Source organism: Tubulanus polymorphus, chromosome 8, assembly GCF_964204645.1.
Source record: "Tubulanus polymorphus chromosome 8, tnTubPoly1.2, whole genome shotgun sequence".
In the NCBI taxonomy this organism is placed as follows: domain Eukaryota; kingdom Metazoa; phylum Nemertea; class Palaeonemertea; order Tubulaniformes; family Tubulanidae; genus Tubulanus; species Tubulanus polymorphus.
Window position 1 is genome coordinate 5,893,712 of NC_134032.1, and position 6,447 is coordinate 5,900,158.

The 6,447-nt window shown below is 38.1% G+C and overlaps 1 protein-coding gene across 2 annotated transcripts in view; it reads left to right on the forward strand.

The window, feature by feature from the left end:
* Window positions 1-6,025, forward strand: part of LOC141909507 (RBPJ-interacting and tubulin-associated protein 1-like) — a 42,827-nt gene extending 36,802 nt beyond the window's left edge. For both annotated transcript variants that reach the window (XM_074799914.1, XM_074799918.1), the window contains one exon: window positions 5,860-6,025. The gene's annotated coding sequence lies outside the window, so the exon portion shown is untranslated. The remainder of the gene's footprint in view (window positions 1-5,859) is intronic.
* Window positions 6,026-6,447: the final 422 nt, after the last annotated feature.

Consider the following 6,447-nt stretch of genomic DNA (forward strand, 5'->3'; position numbering starts at 1 on the left):
AAAGCCAGACCATTCTAGTATTTTTCCAGAAAATTTGGGTAGAATTAATTTTGGTAGATTTACGTTTTTAGCGTTGTCAGAATTCCTAGATAGTCCTGAATTTCCTTGTCCTGAATTTCCAAGAGGCCAATCGATGAGTTTTGATTCCACTTTTCGCAAATCCAATTTTTTTGACAATATCCTCCTCCGCTCCTTCGAAAAATGCTGCGAACTGATCATCGGTCGACAATTCACATATCCGTTCAGTCAATTCCTCAATTTTAGCTTATCTTCCTCGAACGCTTTCCAAAATGATGCAGATTTCTTGCGATTTAGTATAATCAGATGTAGCGATTAATGCGTTAATCTTCGTAATTTGATTATCGTAATGCCCCCGGTGGGCGTTCCTAGATCGCACGATCGTATCCCTGCTCATTTTTCCAAGCTCAAGAGGGACCAAAATGTCGATATTTCCTCGATATATACAACTACGTCTCTATAGTACGAGAACACCGTTTATTCTGCCTAATCCCACCAACCCCGGTGAGCGTTGGAGCATGGGAAATATATAAAAGTTAATCTACCGTTTCAATGACTAAATCATATCTCCAACAGTGACCTGCCGCCTGAACAGGTTACATCTTTTGGTTTGAGCTTCAGGTTGGCTACCCAAAAGCAGACAAATACTTCACTTAAGCGTCCCAGGTGGCTATCGCATTTTCTGTCCATAATAGTTAATTATGGGCTTCGTCGGATTCTCAGCAGTTTTAGCTGGTACTACTTGAAGTGCAGCTACATCCTGTTTACCGGAAGTCACCACTTGAGGTACATCCAGGGATCCTGGGATTTCCACTGACTGGTTCGACTGCCCACGAGGCACTAAGCTGCCATTCCCCTCACCAGGCGTCATCGTTGTTTCCAGTTAGACACACTACAGACTTTAGCCGGAACTATATTTAGTGCGGCCTCTTCTGAATAACCCATATCACCAGGTGCGGTTTATCCGGGATCATCACGATTTATTGCTGTGGCAGTCTGGTCGCCGCTGTGGAATAGTGTATTTCCCAGAAGATGGAGCTAGTGCTGGTTTGGAGTTCCCCTGCCCCTTGTGGAACCCCGTCGTCCGTTCCCCGGGTTCCCGCTTTTCGGTGCCGGGCAGCTTCGCGAAAAATGAACGCGTTCACCGCAGTTGAAACACTGCGTAAGTAAACACTGGCTCCCTGTGTGATTGGAGGCCCTGCAGTGCCAGCAGACGTCGTTTAATGGTTGACTCATCTCAAGTTTGTCGAGCTGTGATGATAGACCCTGCACCAAAGTTAAAAGTTGGTCCATTTGTAACGGCTTAACGGATGTGGCAACTTCATTTACTGTTTGCTGTTAGTGTCCCTCAGGCCTTCCGTCATCTAATGAGTCGTGTCCAGCGACCTCGCTTGCATCACGGCCTCGGCCAGGGTTTTTGGCCGATGTACAAACAGGGCTGCCCTTCTGCTCGGGTTCAGAGAGACAGCATGCTTGAACCTGTCCATTGCAAGCTCGTCCTGTACCCTAGGTGGTATCTCAAGGTATACATTTCGACTCAGTTCGAGCAGCTCGTCAGCAAAATGCTCGATCGACTCCCCGGAACGCTGCTCCCTCATACTTAGGAGAATTCTAAACGGTCTTCAACTGTTTGAACCTGTCAGACAGGCGTGCGCAAAACTCCTTGTAGAAGAGTGTGTCCGGGAGCCAGATTAGGTACGGCCTGATATGCCTCATGGTCTAAATTTTTCTTACGGGATACCCCATTTTTCTTCATGGAGCTGTAACCGACGGAATCGGCAAAGTCGTAAAGCGGTTCAGCCAAATCCTGAAGGTCTGCTCGGTACTGTAGGGTCACGGCGGGGGAAATGATGACGTCGAACACTTAGACGATGAGAAGGCTTTTTAAGCACCCTAGCCAGCTCATCATATTGCCCTTTCTCCTCCTCGTCACTTGAACTACTACTGTCTAGCTCAAAACTCTCCCCGTTGATTAGTTTTGGGGACGAGTGCACCCATCGGCAGCCTCTACAGCCGATTCGACAGTAATTTGGTCGTGTTTATCGTCAGTTTCACTGGATTCTTAACAATAGAGCAGGCCTATAGGCTATGAAATATTCCGATTGACAATAAGGGAAAAATAGAATAAATTCATCAAATTCAAATGATAGTGACGGTGACAAGTATTGGTTATGAGTACGGGAGTTCTGCTGTTTACTGCACTACTTCAAGTCAATCACAGTAAGAAACTAGCAACCATAACCTATATTCGTTAAGTAGTCACCCAGACTACCCTCTCTCACGGGTCCGTGTAGCCAAATAAACTCAGCGTTTTTGTAAAAAAAACAATATCAAAATTCTACAACTGCCACCAATGTAAATGTTAGGTCTCATCTTGTCTTATTTAATCGAAACTGAGACAATCATTTTCGCTAGTTTCACGCTTCCTTGTGAAGTAATAGGAAACGAACCTGGCGCAGTTTTTGTCATTGTAAATGCGGCTTACCATTACGTGGAGGATGAGCATATAAACGCCCGCAGAAAAAACCACTGTCGTACCACTATACAGCTATTCGGGCGAGCGGGTTTTGATTTTTATGAAAAAAGATGATTGATGCTTTGCCGATGCGGGCGAGCGAATTTGTGTAATTAATCTTTATTTGGGACTTTTTCATGACGCGGGCGGCATTTTACTTTCTTGAAAAACTAGGGTATTTCTTTGTGTGGTCTGATAGAAAAAATATATTAGTATTATATATTTATTCATATACCGTTATTCTCAAATTTTAGCTCTGCGGGATTGCATAACCTGTTATCCCCGAAAATACAGAAGATCCTCTTAAGCAATTATTGACAAAAAACGAAGAATGCCTGATTTAGGTCTGCAGTTTGAGCTAAAAAGGGTGAAATCAAGACTCACATCTATGAATAATTTTGGGATTGGAACCTAATAGCGCCGCTTAAATTGCGACACTGGTCATCAAATTTTAAAGAGGGATCAACTTTTTGTAGGATTCGAACCTAATAAAAACTACGTCGACGCTCTTTGTGGGGTCATTTAAGTTCACATGACGCCTGCGCACGACAAAATTAGTTCTGAACCGACTGGAACGCCATCTGGTTACATAATACGTTTATACTTGATGACGTGAGTTGATCCTTCGCGTTACCACATTACACTACACGTTATGGGTTTATCCTTCAAGCGATGACGTATGCGTCTGTTTGGCGGGGATGGCCGCCCATAAGAAAACACCTTAATGCCTGATAACTGGAAACTTGATGAAAAAGCAGGAAAAGACTGGTTTGCACTATTTCGGGAACGAATTTGCCAAATCGTCAGCCAGAGCCCACGTCATTAGCACGTGCAACGGCTTTTAACTTTTCGTCAGCACATTCTACAACAATCAAACAACAAGCGAGAATTCTATATACGAATTCAACCTCACGATATCTACAATATTGATGAAAGTGGATGTCACACTGTACAGAAACCTAGAAAGATTGTCAAACATAGAAGCAGGAAGCAACTTAATTTGTTCTATCTGCTGAGGGGGGGGGGGGGCTGTTGAAACTACAAGTCTATGACGAGAGAAATCCCACAATAACGAAACCAAGATTGAAAAATTCTATATCAGAACTGTTAGCAGTAATAGAGGTAATGGGCTTTCAAGCCAAAGGTCGAACGGTCGAGCTCATAAAAATGAAAAATATGAAAATAATAACAATTTCTACTTGAATTAGTCGCGAAACTCATAAAAAATGAAAAATAATTCTCACACACTCGAATTTATTTTTCAAAAAAGTGTGAGTAAAGTGTGAGTGAAATAAATTCGAGCGTGTGAGAATTATTTTTCATTTTTTACGAGTTTCACTCCTAATTAAAGTAGAACTTGTTATTATTTTCATGTTTTTCATTTTTTAATGAACTCGACCATTCAACCTTTAACCTGAAAGCCCATTACCCCTATTACTCTTAAAATATTCATATACATGAATAAAATATATATGAATAACATATAAATTGATAGATTATTCAATATAAAAGTGTGAGTGAAATAATTCATATTTAAAACATTGAATATTTATATTTGAATGAGTTTTAATAAAAATTTTGTTATAAAAATGAAGAAAGAAGAAGAAGAACCCAACTTTAAAATCGAAATCAATGAAACCAATAAATCATTTTCACAGTTAAACATAAAAAATTGTATTTCAGCAACAAATTTAGTGTCCGCAAGGTATTATAAAATTGAAAATATTACTGTAATTAATCAAATATTATCAAATGAAACATATTTAATTACTGAACTAGTAGATACTTTTGATAATGGTGTTAAAAATCCTAAAGTATTCAATACAGTTTTAAATTTTAAAGGAACTTTAGATGAAAACATAATAAATATACTTCAAACCCCTTTCAATGAAAGAAATGATGATATAATACTTTCAAAAGATTACAATGATTTGATTAACTTAAGAATTGAAAAAAGACAATTATATTATTTCAATTTTGATAATAAACAAATTATCTATAATGAAAATTCATCAAATATTGGAATTCAATGTGAATTAGATAATGAAAAATCATTTAAAGATATTGCAGTTCAATGTTTTGATAAATTGTTTGACAGTTGAAATGATAAATTGTTTGACAGTTAAAATGATAAATTGTTTGACAGTTAAAATGATAAATTGTTCGACTGCTGAAATGATAAGACAGTTGAAATGATAAATTGTTTGACAGTTGAAATGATAAATTGTTTGACAGTTGAAATGATAAATTGTTTGACAGTTGAAATGATAACTTGTTTGACAGTTGAAATGATAAATTGTTTGACAGTTGAAATGATAAATTGTTTGACAGTTGAAATGATTAATTGTTCGATAGTTGAAATGATAAATTGTTAGACAGTTGAAATGATAAATTGTTTGACAGTTGAAATGATAAATTGTTTGATAGTTGAAATGTTAAATTGTTTTACTGTTGAAATGATAAATTTATGTTTTTATGTCTATATATCTATTCTATAGGGGCTCGTACTCTGACCTGAAAGCCTGATTTTCTAATTACTTACTTAATTTCTGACTTCGTCGAAAACCCTCTTGAAATTCTGTTGATTATCATTATTATTATATATTTTCCGCCGATTTCGTCAAATAAAATTCATCTTCATTCAGATTCGGCAACTGACAGCTTCGAAACGAAATGTATGAATTGATACTGTAATAACGGTCTCTCTGAACCAACAGATTGTCTGAATGTACTTTCCATCCTATTTGAAACTTAAAATTACTTATTAGGTTACTGTAAATAAAGAATTGAATTGAATTGTTAGACAACAAGCACCGGCGAAATAACAGTTTGTGACGTCATTTAGTAAGTAAATTAAGGAGGGCTCCGAGAATTTCCAAATCGCGGGGACTATACTGGGGTTAGACCATTCAACCAAAAAGATGATTGCTCCGATAATATCCAAATCATCTCATTTTATTTTTTTCCATCGAATACCCGGTAATTAATTTTTCCTTCCGATCACATGCATCCAGAAAACCCGTTATCGCTGCTTTGCAGCTATATTTTATATTTTATTCATGTATATGATTATTTTAAGAGTAATAGGGGAATGTGGCTTTCATATCAAAGGTTGAGGGGCGAGAAATTTTCCAAATATGAAAATAATAATAATTTCTACGTGAATTAGGAGTGTGCGCGACTAATTCAAGTAGAAATTATTGTTATTTTCATATTTGGAAAATTTTCTGCTCGACCTCTCGACCTTTGGTATGAAAGCCACATTCCCCTATTACTCCTAGGGTCTGCCCGGTTTCAGTTTGGCTCTTGAATGTTTATAATTTTAGAATTCTCCCTCCTGCTGTATGGGCCTTATTCACCGTCCGCCATGATGACGGCCAAAACAAGGCTGCCACTGCAAACAGAAAGCATATATGGCACATTGTAACGTGCCGCGCTGCACAAATGATGCGCGCTATCTAAGTGAATTCAAAACATCGTTTCATCAATTCCTCACAGAAAAATAACACAGAAAGCAATGGGTTTATGTAATTTGGCGCGACGAAGACCAATTTTTCAAGGTAATGAAGACCAATTTTTCAAGGTAATGATATCACGGATCTAATCCATCCCAGCCCTGTAGGCTCATAAATAGGTTACGGTTAGTCCAAGGTCTTATAAAGTTAACAAGAAGAATTGAGTGTGACGACTTCAGAGCTGTCTAACACCCGGTTAGGGAATATTGATGTAGTTGTCTTTAGGTATGTTATACGGAGAAATAAAGTGGCAAGCAGCACTAAATTTATTTAGACTTTTTAGTCTACCTTAGTTACAGTAGCAAGTAGCCAATATGTTTTGTTGGGTTTAGGGTTGGATTTTAGTACACAAGGTGTAGGGACTGGTAGAATATATTTAACAGTTAACCCACAGGGGTA